This window comes from Nipponia nippon, unplaced genomic scaffold (genome assembly GCF_047370975.1).
Source record: "Nipponia nippon isolate SJK-2023a ecotype South Korea unplaced genomic scaffold, ASM4737097v1 scaffold_3, whole genome shotgun sequence".
NCBI lineage: Eukaryota > Metazoa > Chordata > Aves > Pelecaniformes > Threskiornithidae > Nipponia > Nipponia nippon.
The window spans coordinates 25,425,300-25,448,325 of record NW_028262347.1 but is presented as its reverse complement, the minus strand read 5'-3'; the positions used below and the strand labels follow the sequence as shown (position 1 = coordinate 25,448,325).

At 39.0% G+C, this 23,026-nt stretch overlaps 1 protein-coding gene across 13 annotated transcripts in view; it reads right to left on the bottom strand.

The window, feature by feature from the left end:
* The window catches only part of CADPS2 (calcium dependent secretion activator 2), a 324,205-nt gene that overhangs the window by 265,426 nt on the left and 35,753 nt on the right, over window positions 1-23,026 (bottom strand). The window contains exon 1 of one of the 13 annotated variants that reach the window (XM_087764109.1): window positions 19,391-19,409. The exons of the other annotated variants lie outside the window; for them this stretch is intronic. The gene's annotated coding sequence lies outside the window, so the exon portion shown is untranslated. Of the gene's footprint in view, window positions 1-19,390; window positions 19,410-23,026 lie in introns of those variants that run through there. 13 annotated transcript variants of the gene reach the window in all.

The window sequence follows — 23,026 nt, the reverse complement described above, 5'->3', positions numbered from 1 at the left end:
GCACCTGGCAAATACAAGTTACATGCCCATCACACACTGTAGCAACCTGTTTTGGGACTAGTTTGGCTTAAATTCAAGGAACAGAAAGGATAACAATAAAAGTTGGAATAAAATCCATAACAAAGTATCAATTTTATTCTGGGTTCTGATAATGTTTAAAAAATTATTTCGCCAAACTAGGTAATTTTACAAGATATTTTCCACAAAAATTTATCTAGTTTCATTAATAAGCAGAATTGTGTCCATACTCCATCTACCTTCTCTGTGAGGTCTGTGAAACAGAAATTTAAGATGGATGGGACCTCTAGAATTCATCTAGTCAAACTCCCTTCTCAAAGCAAGGCTAGCTCTGAAGACACATCGTGCTGTTCAGGACCTTGTCCAGACAAGCTTCGCACATCTCCAAGGATGAAGATGCTGCAGATTCTCTGTGTAACCTGCTCCAATGCTTTTTCTGAAGTTCCCCTGCACCCCTTAATATCTAGTCAGAAGGTCCTGTGTTGTGGCTTGTGACTATTCCTTTCTGTTCTTTTCTTGTGCACCTCTAAAAAAAGTCTGTCTCCATCTTCTCTGTAGTCCTGTCCCCCTTAAGCACTACAAGACAGCAGTTAACCTCTTAACTTTCTCCACACTAAACCAACCAAGACCTCCCCACCTCCCCTTGTGTATCATATCTTCCACTTCTCTAAGCATCTGAAGGGATCCTGATGGACTTCTTCCAGTTTGTTGATATCATTCTTCTACTGGGAGACCCAAAACTGGACAGAATATTCCAGATGTGGCCCCACCAGTGTCAAGCAGATGGAAAAATAAACATACTTCCCTGGACCTGCTAGATGCACTCATTCCCCCAACTCACGCTCCATCTCCCCTAGCTCCATCAGGATCCCCAGTTCCTTTGCTGCAGAAGACCCAGCCAGTCAGTCTTTTGCCTGTAAAGATGAATGGGGCTCTGGCCTGAAAGCGTGGCTTGGCTTTTGTCTGCGCTGAATGTCTGGAGATTTTTGTTGGTTCTTTTGTCCAGGAAGCCAGGAGTCCCCTGAGTAGCAGCCCTGCCCTTCTGCTATCAAATGCTCCTCTCAATTTGATGTCATCTGAGAATGTGCCGAGGCTGCATTCAGTTCTATTTTCCAAGCTAATCTATGCTTTGTTACTATACTTGTACATCAGCATCTTTTGGTCAACCTACCTGTACCCTCCCCCAGTTCATCACCCCAACAGAAACAAGAAAATACCACTTCTTTATAGAGATTGGAAAGATAAATTGACAATACATAATTGCAGCACAAATAGTTATTTTGAACTAAAGCTTTCTGGCTTCCCTAGAATTAGACAGGAGCAGACGGTCCACACCATTGAATCACTCTTCAGGTTAACGGCGATAAATTCACATTTAAAAACTCTCTCATTAATTACAAGCCTTTAACTCCAAGGAACGAATTAATGTCAAGAAAATTTAACAAGATTAGTGGATAACAGACATGTATCAACACTTTGCCAAAGTACATCGTAGGTACCAAAAAGCTACTTGGGAGACTAGACAAGTTTATGGTAGAGAAATCTACTGAAGATTATATGCACAGAAATTATATGCACACACTAAATATAATCCCCACTCCCCCCCATCTGGTACAGGAAATTCCTGAGATTAATGTAATTATGGGAATTACACTTGCTGCATTTTCAATCTCTGCCTAGGCATCTGATTAAGGCCACTATTAGAAATAGCGTAGTTGTCTAGATGACTGTTTTGCCAATCCAATTAACAAACAGAAGAACCTAAAGAAATAGAGGTAAAGCCTGGCCTGTAAGGTCATTAACAGTTATGTCTTCACATCATACAGACACACATAGTTTACACATGACCACACACAACCCAATTTAGCTATGGTATGGTAGAACTAGGATGCTCAAAGAGCCATAATATTAAGGACGGTAGAAAAAAACAAAAAAATACCGTGCTAACCCAAATGGCCTTCAGTTTTTTCTGGCAAGGACACCACTGCTGCGAAAGAGGCTGCAGCTCTGAATGAGCTATCCAGGTATCACCTCATTTCATCTTGTACACTTATATTTGTCACAGACTCTCCTACCTTGGAAACCTGTAGTGGGAGAAATTTCTACTTTGAAATCCTTCCCCGGCCTCTCAAGATGAGCCTTCAAACATTTCCATCTCCTACTTTTTGACAAGCCTCAGGAATCCGTTTATCACAAACAACATCTAGACACTATCTGAAAAATAAATACAAACATCTGGATAGCCATCACAATAAATATTCTCTGTGACAGACACATCCAAATCCCTGAATACATTTATTTCTCAGCACATAATACAATTTGAACCAGCACAGCAGATGATCTCATGAAAACCACAGGGATGAAACTAAGCAACTGCACATGGCAACCAACTCGCACAGACGTTTCCTTAACAGCAAAGAGAGCACTTCTCATGAAGGTGCTCCATCTCTGACCTCCCAGCCCCATCTCTCAGAGCTATCTCTGGGAACTAATTTCCATAAACCTAGAGGACTGCAGTGCTCATGAACCCAAGAAAGTTTAGTTTTGTGTGCATTATAAAATTATATCAGAGAAATGTCCAATAAGTAGGTAAAAGTTTTATCACGTCCTCCCCAATACCCATGTATGCTTTCCATGACTATCTATTCTCTAACACAGTCTGATTGACTGCCATAACGTAGTTCTCTGAAGAACAATTATCCCCAGCTAGCAGTCAACTCTGAAATTTTATGCTTCTGTCTCAAACTTGAATATCTCACATGCCTAAACTCTCTCCCACTTCCCCTCCTCCCCTAATCACACAGACCAGTCTAACAGAAGGTATTAATTTTCTTCCATAAATCTTGCTCTCCTTACACCCAAGAGCCGTGATGGCTACAGTACTATTCAACATCAGCAGTCTATCTAATACACTCAAATGAAAATTCTTAAAGAAAAAAAAAAATACACCACCAGATTCTGCTCATCAAGATATGTAGGAGACTCTCCATCATTTGAAGACTGAATTACAAAGGAACATCTTCCTGAACCAAATGTTCTAGCAGAAAGAAAGGATTTGAAAAAAGGAAGAGGATGCATTTTAAGATGCACATAGTTAGGAAGTCAGTCATCACAGTCCTTCTGGTCAGTTTGCAGAAAGTTCTCAGGGCTTAATTTACGCAGCTGAAACTACCGGGTGAGCAACACAGAGTTTATAATGACATCTGATTGCTGCTTTAGGCAGTACTCCACCTAGTTTCAAATTCTCAAACTGAGAAGGCAAGCCTTCCAAAAGGGATGCAGAGATAACATAGGATCCTCGTGCATATTACAATCAAACATGTTTTGCCAGATGTCTATGGACACCGGGTTCAATTCATCCTTTCCATACCAAAGTACATAGACATACTATCCAAATTTACACACTTCGTCATATTGACCCACATATCTGAAACACAAGATCAAGCGTTCCACAGTCAATCTCATTTTGGTTATATATACAGATACCATACCATGACTATGGTGTCCTCTGTTGTCGAAGTGTTATTTTAGTCTCTGAAAAGTTTACACACAGCACTCAAACATCTGTTGACATCTTTTCTGTGCATCATCTTTATTAACAGTAAAGCCTATTAAGGTAAATTCATCAATTTGTACAAATTCACTCACCTTTCTGGAAAAACAAGCTTGTCTCAGAACTGTAAGCTATAACACTAAAATGTAGAAGGAAAATACAGTATATTAATCTAAACATACACTTTTTGCATTCTAAATAAATCTGTCAGACTTCACACATTTCTTGAGAGGCCCAAGAGATTGGTATACTAATTCTACCCAAAGTTATATTTCCCTGGGCAATCTTTATATAACTAAGAGCCATAAGAAAACACTTGATTAAAATTCCCTTAAAAGGAGAAGTACTCAAAAAAAATCCCCCTAGAATATCACAAATAAATGGCTGTCCGTTCCAAGCAATGGGATCCTCATTATTGTTAAACTGGGAAATTATAACGGTAGCTAACAGATTTTATTGTCAGGCTTTTCCTGATAGTGACTCAGAACTTCCTCTTTTTTTTGCTGCATTTTAATCCTATTTCTAGTGCTGCCTTTTGCTAGGCTAAGTGATTTCCTCTGCTTGGTATGTATTCACATTATCCAAGCTTTTTAGAATTTACTTCTGTTTATGGGCATCTTTTTTTCCCATCTCATCCTTGTTCCTGTGCTTTCTTTGGAGGGAAGAAGCAGCTTCATACATTAAAAAGAAAACATTTGTTATTTTTTTTCTTTCATAATCAAGTGTCCTGGTTTCAGCTGGGACAGAGTTAATTTTCTTCTTAGTAGCAGGTATAGTGCTGTGTTTTGGATTTAGTATGAGAATAATGTTGATAACACACTGATGTTTTAGTTGTTGCTAAGTAGTGCTTACACCAGTCAAGGACTTTTCAGCTTCCCATGCTCTGCCAGGTGCACAAGAAGCTGGGAGGGGACACAGCCAGGACAGCTGACCCAGGCTGGCCAAAGGGCTATGCCATACCATATGACATCATGGCCAGTATATAAACCGGGGGGAGTTGGCCGGGGGGCAGCAATCACTGCACAGGGACTGGCTGGGCATTGGTCAGCAAGTGGTGAGCAATTGCATTGTACATCCCTTGTTTTGTATATTCTTTTATCATCATCATTATTATCATTTCTTCCTCTGCTGTCCTATTAAACTGTCTTTATCTCAACCCGCTGGTTTTACTTCTTTTTTCCGATTCTCTCCCCCATCGCCCTGGGCGCAGGGAGGGTAAGCGAGCAACTCTGGGGTGCTTAGTTGCCGACTGGTGTTAAACCACAACATCAAGATTCTGGATTCTGTTTCCTTTTTTTACTTAATTAAATATTTCCCTTTTCTTAACCACTTGAAATGAAGTCGCAGTATTTGCTGTCACACCACCTATTAATTATCATCTACAAATTTCATTTCTGAGTGTTAATTCTGTCTTCCCTTGTGAAAATGCTGTATAAAGCAACACAACACGGATGCTCCTTGGTTCTCACCAAGTCCTTCTGCAACCTGATGTGCACAATTCAGGCCACCAGAATTCCTCTAACTGCTGAGCTTTAATTTGGTCTCCAGCATGTATGTGTTCACACCCCAGATGACATGAGTAACAGACAGTATTAGCATGTTAACATTTCTGAGTAAAATACCTGGCTTTGCCACCTCTGCTGTACAATGTGCTGGCTGAATCAGAGACCAGCCCCTTTGTGGCAAAGAGCTGTGGTGGTGAAGGGCAGCAGGGAGGTCCTGACCATCCTGCCCTGGGAGCTGCTTGCCCCTGGCCCCCATGGTCGCTGTGTGGCGTTTGTCAGCACCCTGTCTCCTGCCTCCCAGATACTCAGTCTGATCCTCACCCACTGACATGAATCCTTGGCTTGGCCTTGGACCTGCCTCATCACCACAGCCTTCCCAGGGGACCACCAGATGGAGGCTGACCCTGAACACTGCCTCCAGACCTGATCCTGACTCCAACCCCTCTGCTGGCATCCCAGCTTGCCTCCCCTTAAGGGCCGGCCTGTCCCTACTGCTCCCCACATCCCCTTCATTTCCCTCCACTGCCCTCAAAATTGCCCCTTTCCTAGCAATAACCCAGGGCCTCCACATCTGCTCACCCCTCTTTCCTTACCCCTGCCTCCAGCTTTGGTGACCACACAGCGTCTAGCTAGCATGCGGCTCCCCATCTCACCTCTCCTCCTACTCTTCTGCCAGGCATGCTCTCAGCAGAAAGGCAGAAGATGACCCTGAAAAACAACCATCCCCCACCCTCATGAATAAAAATGTAACTTTAACATTTGAATCAACATTACTCAAAATACACGCCTCAATACATCATTTATAACATCTCCCTGTAGATCTCTAGGTCCACCCTATGTAAACTACATAAGCTATGCACTGATGTTATCAGAATAGCTTTCATCAACATCTTCAATGATTTCTTTCCAGTCATGACCCATGCCATATCTTTGTCTTCCCCATTTTTGTAGTTTTCAAAATTTTGCACTCTTTCAGCTTCCATAAATCAATTTTCTGCTTATATATCTTCTTCCTCTCAGATGCTTCAGAGAGGATCCAGAAGATTTCACCTTTGCATTCACCTCAGCTCACATGCACAATATCTCATTCAACAGGCTTATCTAAGCAGACAACCCACAGTTCTCTTTTCTTCTTCCCTCACCTCAGGTTTCATTTAGAAAAAGGGACTGGTGTTACATTGTCATTCTGGTATCTCTCCCATGGTGCTCAGGTGTTAACCCAGGTCCAGTACAGCCCTCCTCAAAAGCTCACAATGTTGTCCATGCTCGAGTTCCCCCTTCCTTCCTTCCTTCCTTCCCTCACTGCTCATGGATGGACACCGCGCTTCTCAACCAGGACCAGAAATCTAAATCAGCTTCAGCTTAGCCCTCCTTCCAGGCAGAATTTTTGCTTCCCCCTAAATAATCTCTGTGGTCCAACTTTTCCTACATTCAACACAAGCTACTTACACTTAAGCTACTATTTCAAATTCCACCTAATGAGCACACTACCATTGTCTTCTAAAGACATGATTATTCACCACTGCAAATAGCTGCTCCTTTCTTTTGCCATGAAAACAAGGTAGACAGTTGAGATATAATTCAGTAATATCACCAGTTTTACACAGATGCATTTTTCTAAATCAATTAATAGAGAAACTTTGGGGGATAGGTCCCTAATATTCATGCATCAGGATATTTTATTAGGTTTTCAAAACAATGTTTAACTAAAAACTTCATGTCCTTCACAGTTGTATCCCAGTAACTCATTTCCCATATAGCCCTTTTGTGCAAGCAACAGGGACCATCAGGCACATTGCAATGCACAATACAAAGCGTTGAGAGAAATTTAATTCTGTGAAAATAGAACATAAAAGTCTGGAGAAGTCTGTCCTTAACCTTATCACCTATCCTACTTAAAAATAAGCAGGAGTAAAGTCACAGCAAAATTCTGCTTTCCCACAAGAAATTGTACTGGAAGAAATCACTTTTCAATTGAAGTTCAACTTAAAAAAAAAAAAAAATCTCATCTCCAATTATAAATCAGAGGTTAGATCTACATAAGATTTCAGTACCAGTAATACAGACCTGGAGGAAACAAAAAAACAAAAGACAAGTTTAATTAAGGTGTTCTCCACTGTGCAATAATGTTAGCACTAATTTAAAAAGTTATTAAGCTGCACTTATTTCCATAGAAAGTTATTGGCAAAATGTATTTCCTTTATTGCAGTCTTTGATGCCTTGAGGGAACATAGTTAAATGGCTGAGTCAGTCAGTAAAACAGCAAACCAATTCCCTTACATCACGTTCTCCTCCATGCTCTGAATACTAAACAGGACAGAATATTGAAAACAAAAGCTGACTGTCTGCCAGCTGAAACATGACTCTGTACCATGCTGGATGTATTGATAACTTGCTCTCTCTTCAATGAGTAAACCAAATGAATCACAACAAACGACGAGGTTGTACGGTATAATACTACAGATTTGTTTACTCCATACATTTATATTCAGCTCAACAATAAATATAGGCAGTTACTAAAACTCACTCCCCAAGAAAACTTTTTTTTTTTTTTAATTTGCAATATAACAAAGAGGATCCACTGGCAATGTTACCTCTGAGGTCTTCATTCTTAGTCTGAACAGCACACAGCAAGTATGTTTTATTTCCCTCCTCTTTTTGTACAGCCTCCGTATATCAAATAATGAAAAACAAAGGCCTCAAGACATTCTGCAATGTAACAATCCAAATAATCAGGTAAGGCAAAAAGTCACTTCAAACACAAGTACTTTCATTACAAAAACATGTGAATCTGAAGATTCACCTATGATTAATTTTTTAAAAAGATATTCTTTTTTATACTCATGGTAGGATTCACAAGTCTTTGCCAGAACAGCCCAAGCCTGTGAAACCTCAGTATTCCTTTCCTGTATCAACAGTCCACACTCCCCTGCTAGGAAGCAGAAGCGTAGTACATCTGAGGGAATGAGGCTGGAAAGAGAAGAGTGACAGAAAACTTGACAGTCTTATACTATTGGCTTAGACTGCAATAATTCCCAGGGCCCACTGTGGAATCAGGTTTGATAAAACGCAACAAGAGACCAGCAGGGAAAGGCAACAGCGTTGGATGCAAGCTGGGTGGGGCAGGGACAGACGGCATGATACCCAAGTGAGGGAGTCGAGTTTGAGCCAAGTTCAGCAGGTTGTCACTTGCCAAAGCATTCAGATAGAAGAAATAACTGTCCTTTGACTAGATAGAGTAACCCAAATGTGGAAACCATTGTATAGCAACAACATTCTGCTGACCCTCAGCTCAACCCAGGAATCAGCCAAGAAACAATCATGTTCATTTCCTCTTCTCTAATGTTTGCTAGAGATTAAATCACTTAAACCAGTGCCAGGGTTTCTCCTGGAATGACAGGACACAGCAATAGATGAATTCCATTTTTACCACCTCCAAATTTTAACTCATACAAGATCATTTCTTTGTTCAGAGGACAGTACAGCATCTAATAAGTTTTTCAGATAAATATATTACTGAGTCTAGAACTGTTATAAATATCCCTAATTAGCTTGTCACAGATTGTTCATTAAGGTTTGAAAGGGAACTGGATTGACACAGTATTTTGGGATATGTGCATTTGTTAAACTCAGTGCAGAGGGAAAAAAAATGAGTCAGATCGAGATTAAATAAATATTGTAGAAGTCTTACATTTCTGATGAGGAGCTAGCTAAAGAAAATAGGTAAGGAAAAGTACCACACAGTTCCAGGAAATCTAGTTGTAAGAAATATTAGAATTCAATGACCATTTATTTAGAAAACAGCAGTCGAGGGACTACAGTCTAGTAAAATAATATTATAAATACAGTTTGGTAACTGCTTGGTTACTAAACTGCTTGGATTTATGTACACAGTAAACAACTGGGAAACAACAACTGGTTTTAAAACTTGGTCTGAGGGTATGAAGGAGAGGATGGAGTCTGTCAACCAGCTTTTACACTTGGTAAAATCCCTTCACTGCTGCCATCCTAACACAAGACAATAAAACTTTCAATCATGTATTGTGCTTACTTTCTGCTTACGCTAGAAAAATTTACTTTATAATGTTAAGAAATAGAGGGGAAAAAAGACATACATAAATGAAATTGGTTAGTCATGAACAAATAGCAGAAGAGAAGTCTGAAGTATCAGATTCACCAGGGTTTCTGGCATTGAAACTGCCCAGCTGCAAGGCAAGGACAAAGCTCAATGTGATCCAAGCACCAAGGGGCAATGTCCTGGGCCAGATTTTCATAGACAAGTACAAAAAGGAAGAAAAGAGGGACCAAAGAGCTTTGAGAAAAACCCTAAGTGGGTACAACAGCAATCAGATACTAGCCCTCAGAGAAACATGGGCTGCAGGTAAGTGAGCGGAGATGTGGTTTCCTACTTACTTGAGTTATTCCTGAACATTCATTAAAAATCTACTGGGAACACTTTCACTGCAGCCTACTGAAATTCTTTCCCAAATTTACAAAGTGTAGAAATGGAACCAGTGAACTCTTCTCAATTTACCTTTACTTCTAGGCTGACAAGTATCTGCAGTATGATGTGTTTGATTACCATATTACAAGTTATGGTTCCGAGAGTCATTTCACTCCCTTAAATTGCTACCATCCTAACATATATAAAAATTAGGTATCCAAGTAACCTAGGAAGAGAAGCAAGAAACTACACATCATACAGCTCCTGTAAGATATACAGGCACTACTGCTGATATCAGGAAAAAATGCTTTAAGTTTAAACTAAAAATTACATCTTTGCTTTTCATCTAGTTAAAAATCTCAAAAACCCTGGAGAAGAGAGAATCTGTGAAGTTTAGGATTACAGGTGGGAGTTGGTTTTTTGTTGGTTTTTTTGTTTGTTTGGTTGGTTTGGGGTTTTTTTTTTCCCTTCCCCCTATTAGTCAGTAGAGCTGTTCTAGGTGATATGGGAAACACATTGCCCAACAGGACTTACATCTTCTACCTCTAGGATGCCCCTTTTCAAAATCAGTTATATCAAAATATCTTATTCTAGATACCACAAAGGAGAAAATGAAAAAGCCTTCATCCCTTTCTCTTCTCAAAGTCCAAACTTTTGATCACAAATTTTGCAATATGCACATAATAAACTGGAGAGGGTTTTCCATATGCATTTTATTGCCTTAATCTTCTACAACTCTTCCTATTTTTTCCACCCCCACAAGGAGCAAACCTTTGTTTTCCTAAACAAAGGAGGAAAAAGGAATTAAACAACAATGGTATCTGTTTTCTGTCTAGTTAAAAGAGTAAAGAGAGATTATGAAAACAAGCAAGCACAGACATACCAAAATTGCCTAATTGACTATCAACAGCTAAAGCTGCTGGTTAAACTAAACAGTGGGACAAGTTTTGCTTGCAACATACTAAGCTATTAAGCAAAAATTTAAGCACTCAAGGGCTTACTATAATGATCTGGATGAAGATTGCATAACTGAGGCTGAGCAACACTTGGTGTATGAAGCAATAATTCAACCTTTTTACATATAATGCCCAAAAGGTTATGTTTGAATTGTTGCTTTAAAACTGCAGTAAGCTTTCTAAGAATCACAAATAAAACCATTAATGATATAACTCAGCTCTTCTAGAGGTATAGCTTTTGCTCAAGTCTTCATTCTTTAAGAATATTTTTAAAGAGAACCCCCCAAAACCAGGTATTTTCCCATATGATTACAATTACTTGAAGTCAAGCAAATAGGCTATATTTCAAGGAAATATATAGTAATTAGGCTAAATTGCAACAACTGCATTTAACTGATAAATACACTAGAAAGCAGGCAGAGATTGACCAGTGAGGGTATTCTGACATCATCAAAAGTCAACTCTGTCGCCATAAGTATTTCCCACAGTACAGGATTATTTTCAATGTCATTTACAGTACCAGCAGCACCTCAGCTGTGACAAGAGCCCATATGTTCCAGTGCACTGGCATGTGGCATTGCTACAATCCAGCTTCTTCTCTGTTTTGACAGTCACATTCAGTTCATGGTTCTACATCATGTCACAAAATAAGTTTGCCCCATCCCTCCCTCACTGGTATAACTAAGCTTACTTCTTTCTAGGATTTTCCTAACAGTTGCTTATTTTTGGGCAATGTCGCCAAAGCTCAGTATGTCCCACGCTTCTGAGACACATCTGTTTTCCTGTCCGTGTCTGAATACATCATACAGTTGGTATGCATATGCCCAAATAAAACAATCCAAAATTTCTTGGAAGCATCAAGCATACTGTGCAAGTACACACCATTTGTGTATTGTTCATGCTAACAAAAATCACAGAAAAATTTAGGATGGTGGGATCTGTACAGGTCATCTCGTCCAAACTCTTATTCAAAGCAAGGTCAGCAATCAAATTTGCCGTATTACAACTACTACAGTGGTCAGGGCCTGGGCCAGTCCAGGTCTGCACACCTCCAGGGCTACAGATTCTGCAACATCTCTGAGCAACCTGTTCCACTGCTTAGCCACATTCACTATCAGAAGGTTTTTTTCCTGATATCCAGTTGGAGTTTCCTTTGTTGTAACTTGTGACTTTTGCATCTTATCCTTTTAGCTGTCCATCTCTCAGAAGTATCTGGCTCCATTTCTTCTATACCACTGACCCCACCTCTGTAAAAGCGGCCAGGAAATTGCTTTTGAGACTATTGTCCATGATTTCTCTACATATCAATAGCAAAATAAGAGAGATAAACACTAGAAGATACACAGGCAGAAAGGACACATCAGGAAATAGCTAAATGTGTCTTCTGCACATGGGATTGGCAGATACAGGAACCCTTGCACAGTCAAAAAAAAGTAGCCGCACTCTTAAGTACCTAGTTGTCTGAGAGATACTGCACACATTCAGGTTTCTCTGGGTAACTTACCTTGCAAACATCTTTGCATTCTTTAAAGGCTCCTCATCTCCAAACCATGTTGGCAATAGCAGAAAACATGGATGTCACTTTCAGGGTACCACAGACAGGAGATCCTGTGCTGAGGCCCTTAAAAGTGCATACGTTGATTCTACAGTCTCATCTCTCCTGCCTGTACCAGAAATTGCATTTCTGATATAGTGTTTCTCTATGCAAAGTAGTTTAACAAGATTTTCAAAACTAGGAAGAGTCACAGTATATTGGAATTATGGGTGCCCGTACAAGGTTTTTAGCTTACAGATTGCAGTCATCCTCCAGAACTATGCCTTACAAATAGTCAAAATTCAGAGTTAATTATGTTGAAATCCAAACTTAAGACTAAAAGCAAAAAGTATGATTAAGGCACTCAAACACAGTTAGTTATTCCCAGAGCATCACCTACAGAAGAAGAAAAAATACAAAATGTGATGAATCTCCCGTTTCTATTAGAGTCAGATCAAGCTCACTGAGAAGCAAATGTCAAAGCGTGTCTGAAAGCACCCATTATTGCGTGGTCCACAGCAGAACAAGACAACTGCTCTGTAGATGTCTTAACTGTGGTTCTAAGAGTTCCTAATCCAATTCTACTATACAGCTGTGATTTTTTGTTTTCCTAAAGCAAAAAAACATCAATACTTTTATGAATATTTTAGAAGTAATGTCCTGGCTATCGAATCATAGCCTTTACTGCATGCACAGGGAAAGTAGCTGTGAAGGACTAATTATTTCTTGCGGAAGGGGTTGTGTTTGGGGTGGGGGGGATGCTGTTTCAGAAGAGTTGAGTGCTTAGTCTAGTTATTCAGAAGTATGACTTACTTGGACTGCTAAATATGGAGTCTTCAGGTTTCAGTGACCTGACTCTAGAATATTCCTGTTTATTTTATCCAAGATGAATTACACTCAAACTGCAAAGGAATTAAAGGAAAGACTCCCTAGTGACTTAGGTCTGAAGACCCAATCTTACATAAGGCTTCTCCATCACTAGACATGATGGCAAAGTGTTAAATTCTTACTTATTTTTTAAGAACTTAAATTTCATGTTCTGCCTCTGTGGGCCAGATAAACAGGTGAATATATTTTCGTCCAGTATTTCTGAGCATCAGTTTGTCTAAAAATCTTCATGTGGACTCTCTTGTTAACAACAGAGCATGGTTTAGTTGGTATTGTGTATACACATCTGAAATTTATCATCCTGACCAGAGAAATAGAGTATGTTCACAACTACAAATTACATTTAGTCATACATCTGCAGCACAGTTAGCTTATGTCAGCTATGGTAAGAAACGCCTGCCAAGACTCTCCATATACCGATCCAGATTTTTTTCTGGTTCATCAATATGTAATTCCTTATCACCTTCTCCACTTATTCTGCAAGAAAACGTGGGAAGGAGGACAGCGAGTTCTTGACTGGTATAGTCCAAGTGAGTTTTAACTCAGAGGCTGAACACAACAGGAAAGCAGACAAGCTTCTCATGGAGCAATTGGATCTTTCAACTGGGTTGAAAAAGATATTAAAAGAGTACTGGTTAGAATCTTCTACTTCCCTTAAAACCACTTTTCCCCACTAAAATGATCCTCCCCATCCCTTCCGGTCCCTATCGGACTTCAGGCTTATGTTATTTGTCTGTAGTCGTTCCACCACGTTCCCATTGATTTTCTCCCTGACTTGAAAGGCCAAACATCCATCCATCTTGAATGAGGCTTTCCAGCATCCATGTCTCCAGAAAAGTAGATGCCAACTATTTCAACACTGGCAGAATCTACCCTTGAAAGAGGAGAAAGAAGAAAGGGTTTCCTCACACAAGCCCAGCCAGGTCTCTGCCAGCACACAGGACAGTAATTTCAACCGAAGAAAAGATAAGCAAGCAATAAGATGAGGATTGCAGTGATGTGGAGAGCAGCAAAAGCCCTCACACAAAATGGTAAATTCTTGTGCTTTAAAACACAGCCTCAGATATTTATGCCTCATCAGCGGGATGGCATGGTGTCCTGAAGAAGACCAGCTGGCAGTACTGGCTCCTGCTACCTTGCCAGAGAGAAAACAAGTGGCAGAGGCAGGAATACTTGCTTCTGAAAGGCCCTCTGATCTCAGCAATGGAGTGAGTCCAAAATCCCCAACTCGTAACAAACTTAGAGAAAGGAGGAAAGGCAAAAAGCAGAAGCATTAGCAAAGCACTACAGCCACTCCCCAGTTGAAAGCTGCCTATGAGTTACCACCGCTTCCACACCAACATCCACCCAAAAGCAACAATTTGAATACCAATGAGGAAAATAAATCTCAAAGTTCAAGGGCTTGCTAAACTTTGGCTTGAAGAGAGAAGACAGAGAAAGAGGCATGATTATTTGAAAGCTGCATACACAGGGTTTTAGTTTGGTGTGTTGCTTTTGTTAAGGTTTTTTTTTTTTTCCCCCTGCTCTCCTGTTTTTCTCTTCAGCAACTGATATTTTTCACTAAAAAAAAAAAAAAAAAAACAGAAAGAAAGAAAGAAAAGAAACACTTCACTAGATCAAGCGATTGAATCTTTTTATGATTTTTGGCCAAAACTCTCTCCAACAGAGCTACGTTACACCTATTTTAAACACTCTCAGTTTGGAAGAAAGAACCGATGCACATTAGCTAGGTTGCAAGCTGTCAGGATTCCAGTATTGCTTTTAGCTCTTTGCATAAAATAACACATCCAATGTAGTTTTCTCTCATTTCAGTATTTTAAAATATTTGCTACTCCTACAAATAAGTAAAGAAGAAGCTGGTAAAGATCTATAATTTTCACTGCCTAACATTCTGTCCTTTTAGAAAAGATGCAAGCAGTATCCCATAGAAACTCTGAATCTCAACATTATTTGCAGCAAATCCTTGAAATTAAATCAAAGCCCTAGACTTCAGATTTATTTTGTGCTTGCCCTGAAGCTTTGTTTAGATTCAGCAGCTATGTACATCTGAAAGTCTCCTGGCTTCCCATGTAGGAACTAAAAAATTGTGTGTGTTCGAAGATGTTAGACCATACAGAGGACCAAGCACAATCAATGTATTAATAGCAGCACTGTTAGCCTGCCTCTCCTTCTGTAGTAACGGACCTTTGCAGGCAGTTCATAGTATGTTCTCAAGAACTGGAATTCTTGTTCTGAAGTTTAAAATGGAATGATTATGGACTATGTTTTTATTAGTTAAAAGATCAGGAACTGTAACCTGAAGTTATGTTTAAATTACCCATTCAAATTACAAAACTAAGGACTCAAAAAAACCCCAGAATTAAAATTGCCACCTTAACTTGCCTCCACTATATCTATACACGCTACTGTCACAGTGATTGATACCATAAAAATAATCACAAAATATTTTTCTCACATGACATTCATCTTAATAAACAGCATACACACAGATGTATGCACGTTTGCCTTCCCTGCATGCCAAGTATCTATCTAGAAGACAGTTCCCATCCTGAGGTACCCCAGTGCCCCAATGACAAATTCAGCTGTTGACTGTGCAGACAATTAAGAAGTTTGATCGAAAGCTCAGTAAAGATTTATAAAAGTAGCAGATATTTTAATTAAGTCAGGAAACTGCAATCAACTGACACAACTCTAGTTCCACAAACAGAGCATTTGTCGGGACAGAAGCAACGGGTTGTTCAGTCCCAAAATCTAATTACCTCAGTGAGGATGAGGTTAAGAATGCTTGTTGTATACCATTTGTTGCTGTAAAAATAGGCAGTTAAACAACTGATGGAAATCGAAACTAATCACTTCATTCTTTCCTGTGATACAGTGATCTCATTTACACAGATAAAGCTGAATCTCAAGAGAAAGTTTAAATAAATAGGCAGTCATGGAAAAGAACTGAACCAAGCAGTTGAACCAAGTATTTTCAGATCTGTCTTACTAACCAAAATACTTCTATTAAACCTGTTGTGCAAGACTGCTTCACAAATTTCTTCGCAGGAAATCAAGGGGGGAAAATAACATCATTAGTATTCTAACTAATGAAAAGAAAGGACGATGGCTGATGAGTTTGGTGGAGCACATTGACTATAAAGGAAACATACTAGTGTTGAAAGAAGCAGAACGACTAGTTAATGAACTCCCTACATCCTAGCAGTCCAAAGTGGACAAGAAATCAATCCAAGTGACAAAATCTGAACCTTAGAAACTTGGTTTAGAGTTCAGATTGAAGATTCTAAGGCAGCAGTAGATATTATTAACAACTAGAAAAAAATGCCTTTATTTCAGAGTAGTCAAATTGTCCTTTCCAAACCTACATAAAACATGAGTTCCAAACGGAATTTAACAAACTAATTGCCTAATCTACAATCACATGTGTGATCAATCATGTTTGCTGTCCTGGAACTTTTAATTTGAAATATCAGTTGAATCTAATTATGTAACCATCTGTTGTTCCAATATAATCATAGAGAAATTTAGGTTGGCAGGAATGCCTGGAAGTCATTTAGTGTAACCCCAGGACCAGAACAAAGCTAGCTTCAAAGATAAATCTAGTTGTCTAGCGCATTAACAGGGATACAGTTATCCAGGATAATTTAGAAATCCTTCATTTTATGTCCCATATTGATTAATTGTTATAAGAAAGGTTTAAAGAAAAAAAACACAATAAATTACTTCCAAGTTATCAAAAGAAATGCAATTTTGTCTTGTCTAGTCAGTAATCTTACATTAGTATTTAAAAGTTTTTCTGAAATAATCAAATTGATCCAGTGTTAGATGTGCCTCAAGCTGCTGTCTTTCCACTGTCCTAATCTGTGAAATGCATTGGAATTGTTATATGTGGTAGCTTGGTGCTTTCATAGTCTTTATGCTGTAACATGGTAAACAAACACATAATTGCCTGTTTTTACAGACTATCATAAACTGGTCCCCTTCCCCATTCCCTTCTTCCTTACACACTGAAACACTGTGACAGATCAGCTAATCTTATCTGATTAATTAAAATTGGGAAATGCTTAAGAAAATATACTTTTTCTCCTCCCTTTCTTCCACCCTGCTCCCCCAAAAGAAACAACATCCTACAAAAAATGGTGAAAAAATGTTTAATCTTATACTTAAAACATATGAAACTGTTAGATTTGGGAGTTCATCAGCTATTGAAAGTCAACATAAACTTTCAAAAATCCCCCCAAATCCAACATATACCAGCAATACTAACAAAATTGTAAATTCCCTGGTATTACTACCTCAGGATATACTAGAAAAGGTAACTCTCCCAGTTTCTTTGGGACATCTCAGTTTATACCTTCCTTCTCAGATTTCACAGAAGCATTTAGGGCAGAGACATCGTAAAGCAAAAGGTGGCAGGAAAGGTACAGAAACAGTACAGAATGTAAATTAGGGTGAAAGAAGTGAAACAACTAGCTGTGCCTTAACAGAAGCTAAAATTGAGAGCTAAAACCAGAAGATATACCTAGAGAACAGATAGTGCATCTGACAAGTAACAAACATGAATGATATAAATATGGGTCACTTCTCCCTGTTCCATGTGGGGACACAGACCAGGATTCTATTTATTTATTTTTATTTTTATTGACAGGGTTGGGGGTTTTGCTGTTTCTATTTTCCTGGAGAAGAAAAGATTTGAAACATACAGAGGAGAACAAAAAATAGCTTCATAGCTTTCAAGCCTTAGTGTTTACATCAGCCCAGTTTTATTTACATTTGTACAGGAAAGCCCCACTGAAACCAAAATTTAAGGTCTGCCATCTTCTCCCATCTTCCTGAGACACTGCTTGAAAGGATTAGCCTCTACTCCAGCTTCTACCCCTCATTTTACCCCTACAGCAGAGCAGTATTACGACGCAAGACCCTAAAATACTGCTCAGTGAAGAGAGAATCCTCCAGCAGTTTAGGATGATCAAGATACCACAGCTCCTGGGAAAAATTCAGACTCCTTAGTCACTGAAGAGACATTTCTAAAGGTGAAGAAATCAGTCTTAACAGAGGCTTATTGCTCTCTTGTCCTGGACAGGGCTTCTTTCCAAAAGCATCCTTCCTCTAGAAGGCGGCTTACAGATGAGAGGCTGCCTAATTTCCCAGGCAAGATGTATAAGCAATACACACAGAACAAAAAGTGAAATGCTTTTCCTTCACAACAGACTGAACTGAGTAACTGATCATCTGGCTCCAGGATACAGTGGGAACAGGTCACAGTTAAGAACTGGTGAAAATTCTGACTCCATCGAGCAAGTGACAAAAATCTCAGGTTTATTCCTTTGTTCACAGTACAAAGGCGAGCAAGGAACAGTGCAACCACTACCAGAATAACAGGCTTCTGTGCTAACTAAAGTTGATTTGAGATGAATTATAAATTTCTATCAATATGACAAAACCAACGAAACTTTAGCAGGACAATGAAGCAGAGGTAGCGCGCACAGTGCGTAACAGTCTTACAGCTTCAGAAGGGAGTCAGTAAGAACCATGCACGATTTGTATCGGTTGGGTCAAAGAGGCCAAGTCCCAAAAAATGATGATTTTCCTGATCAGTGTCATCTTTTTTTCATCTACAAGTGCTTTTTCGCAGAAATATGCAGAGTGAGCTCTCAGAGAAGGGCTTTCCCCCCCCCCCCCCTACATTGCCAACATAGATTAAAAGTTAGCACACTACTGAACATTATGGTAATAGCAGAGGCTGGTGCTAAGTCTTTTCTCAAGAGCTCTTTACACTGATGATTTCTACCTCTTGGAAAGAGGATTGAGTTCTCTCACTTAAAAACACCCCACAGAATTGCAAATATGTACATCAACAAGGGGAATTGCAAAATATTATTAGAATGATTATATTTTAATGGCTTTTTTACTAGACACAAATAGTATGACTCTTTTTTCCTTTTTAAAAAAAAAAATTAAAAATTGTAGGACCCCACTTTATATATATGCACACATGCTAATGGTAATACGACAGGTTTTAATACAGTGTCTCGTGTTAGCAGCTGGCCTTTCGGTACTGTGTTTTATTAGTTTGTTTTGCTCAAGAAATATTTGGCTACAGGAACTGCAGCATGTCATTGATTTTATTATATTGGTGAATTATCTCAGAGTCTGGTAATACAAACTGCTTAGGCAGTTATTCATTTAATTTATGTTTTGTTGTTGTTGTTGAAGAAACCTCTTTGTCATTCCCCCCTGCTATCAGTCCTCTGCTCTCACTCCCTTCTCATCGATCCCAACTGATGGTTTTCCCATCTAACATTCTTGCCATCAACTCATTTTGCCTGTTTCCTGTCCTTTTGGTGTTCAGAGTGGATTCAGCATCCAGCTCAGCTCACATTTCAGTCTGTGCCCTGGCTCATCTCCCTTCCTCCGGTCAGCACTGGTGACGGACTCCCCGCCAGCCACCAGGCTCTGGACAGCTGCCAGCCTGGCTTTTCTTACGCTTACGTGCCATGCAGCATGAAGCTCGTGCGCAAGCCGAATGCAGGAGGGGAGTGCTGGTGTAAGACCATCCTTCATTCCTCACGGAGGCACCTGGCACACCGGCGGCTCTTCCGCGTCCTTCTGTCAGCTGCCAAGACTATAAAGCACACCGCCCTCGTCTGAGCAAACAAACACCATTAACCAAAAGCACACAATGCAAGTGTTTTGCACGAAGCACGTGTGACACATTTACTGCTAAACACAACTTCTCCTAAACACTGTCAACAGTTGCTCCAAAATAATTATAGTAGCTTAAAAAAAAAGTCTACTTTTCAGCCTTATGTAGGTCATCCAGTGTCGGAACTTAAAACTCTCAGATCCACAACACAGTTGATAGGAATGACTGGAGGGGAAGCAGCATGTAGAGAAGCCCATATGGGCAACATATGCTCCACCAGGAAACCACTAACTTTGTGACAGTAGCAGAATTTTCAGGGTAAGAGATGTTTATATGTGGCTCCAAGCACAGAGTGTGGTCTAAAGATGGCAGGCAGCATATCCAATTATAAAATATCCCATTAGAGTCATCTGTGGGAAGAGAACAGGCATGATGCTCTGCTAGAATACTAACCAGCTAAATGTACTAAAATACACAGGCAGACTAATACAGCCAAGGGCTCCTTGCATGAATCCAGTTTAGAGGCAAGGCAGTCCAGCATTTTCTGTCTAACAGACAACAAGAAAAAATAAAATTTAGCTAATGTATGGTACATTTTAAAATTATGCCAATTAGCAACAATTTGTATATTATCAAATACAATGTCTAAAGTTTACCCAAGTCCTTTCCAAGAAGGCCAAAAAGCAGAAAACTTCCAAACAGTCCTTGGCACAGAAAGTGTTCAAAAACACCAGCTGAGAAAAGATCCAGTGAGCTTGGGAAAACTGACTGCTTGGGATAGGAAAATGATAATGATCTTCTATTCTTGCCTTAAAAGGTGATAAATCCTACTTGTGTCACATTTAAATATGCAAAACCTAAAATAGAAAAAAATTAAAATCCAGTTTTCACCAATTCTTTAGGATCTCAAAAAAAAAAAAAAAAGGTATGCAGGGAAATATTGTTAGTATTGTCCTAATTTAGATAGGACCTGAGTAATATAAATATTTTTTAAATTAAAAAAAAGAAAAATGCACTGAGAAAGAACTGTTAGCACGTAGAAAAATGTATAAGTGAACTATTGCAACAGCCACGGCTGTTTGTCATCTCTAGGTAAGATTCACTGGTGGCTATGAAATCCAAATATGAATCATAAATTCTGAGCCTGCCACCATTTTTTATTTGATGTGCAGAAAGGTGTGGAGGAGCCTCCACACTTCTTACATTGGATGATCACTGTAAGTTACAGAGCAAAATTCTATTCAGAACTCAGCAGGAAGCCACATGTGAGCCTACAGCTTTCAACTGTAAAATGGGCAACTAACAGCTGCATCACATAAGATAATAATACACAAAATCTTGAACAGTTCTGGAAGTGTCTAAAACCACAGAAATACAGTTACAGCCTTTGAATGAGCTGGGTTGTTTTGAGCAGAGTAGATAAAATAACATTTATTACTTTTTCTGCGTTCTGCTTTGACTAGATATTCAAAGATCTTCAAGCAAGCTCATTTTCTATGAAATTAAAAAGTGAAATTAAGAATCTTTGGGGGAGGGGAGAATCAGAAGATACTTTAAGGTAGCTTTTGTTTCTTTCATATTTCTCAACTTCTTGGATTGAAAGACTATGATCAAAGAGCTATCAGTGTGAAGACAATTTCAACAATTCATTTCTTCTCTTATAACCTCTATTCAGAGTACTTCTTCAATAACTTGTATTCTTCCAGTTAATATTAGGGAACTAAATTCTGCTAGCTGAAACTTCAATGTACTAGTGTTTTCATCACCTTCAACCACCTTGTAGCACAAATGATTTTACAAATGCTTTATGAAAATATAAATCTGGGCTGTTTAGACAAGAAGAAAAGGCTCCTTATGAAATACTTTCATTGCCTTCTAAATACCTACTACCCTATAAATGCGTATCACCACAACATATTAAGACATTTCAAGGCAAAAAAAAAAATTTCTTTCAAAAAAAAAAAGAGAAAAGAAAACACCCACAAAGCCAAAACAAAACCCAACCAAACCCTTCCCAAACCCCCCCACTGCATCATACGAGCTACTTCAAGAGCAAATAATCCTATTTTTACTACCAGTGCAACTTTCAGCAAACAAGGTCTCTAGGATTCAAGTCTATTTCCATTCACACTACTGAAAGTAGCAAAAGCATTCATACATGCAACAGAGAAACTCATGATCTCCTGGCTTACAGAAGATTCCCCGAAGAGAGAGGACAGTGCCCCTTACATCTCTCCCAAAACCACATACTTCACAGCAGAGCTCTGGTAGTGCATGTTATGAGCGTATTCTGTAAATAGTACAGTATTTTAAGTATTCAGAGCTACACTCTGCTATTTCATTCATAGACATACAGATATGCTTATACTATACGTGTCAAAACCATTTATATTGTTGGGGTGACTCTACAAGCGCATGTAAGGGAATACAACAGTCATTTATTTCCCCCTCCTCCTTTGCTTATTCATACAAAATGCACTTGGGGAGATGACCATTTAGTTCTAATCTAAGTGTTAACATAACGGAAAAGCAAAGGGAGTAGAGGAAGGGGAAAACCAGCAATTTGCTAAATGTTATCTTGCTTAAACAATACATTCCGTATGCGTACATATTCACAGTCTCACAGACCACCACTCTCTGTTTTATAGACTAGGAAGTATGAAGGCCAACTATCCCGTAAAAAACTCTTGCGTGCCACTAGAGAAGATTTCTGGTTTGAACTTTAGAGGATGCAATATGGAAGAAGAGTGTATAGAAGGAATAGCACAACACTACCAATTTTCTTTTCCTCTCCCATACCTTAGTAGTAAGCAGTTATAAAGCCTCAAATCATTATCTTAAAGGAAAGTGCTAGCTAATTATGTCTTTATCAGCATTTCTTTATGTTCTACTTGCACACAAGATGAAAGTCATAGTTCGCATTTAAATGCAAATTACTGAAGATAAGCTAAATATTCAGAATTTTTAAGAAAATCCATTTCCTAAAGAAAGAGAACCGCAAAAAAACCCACATAAGTATTAAGAAGCAGAGGACAATTTACTTTGTTTTCAAACAAGCAGATCTCACTGAATTCTGAATGATGTACTAGTTCATTCATTTCCTGACAAGAACTTGTGATTCCAACTCATCAGTTAATTACACAGCAACTTGTCTGGCAATAAAATCCCTGTGCCAGAAGTTCATAGTCTTAGAGCTCAAAGCCTTCCCAGTGACAATTTCCCTCCCCAGACTCAAGAGCATATGTTATGTCAAGACGCAGATTTCTAAGTTTATAAAGTTATGGGAGAGCTTTCTGGGATTCAAATAGACAACCTACATCCTAAGAATTTTCTAGGCTCTGTCTTTTAATTTGAGATAGAAAGGTAGGAGGAAAAATATAAAATCTTGGGGCCAGACTGGACAAATGAAGGAACTAATTTAAATTCACAAGTAGAAAGCTCCTGATCCACTCAAGTAATGCAAAATAAGAGTCATTAACAGG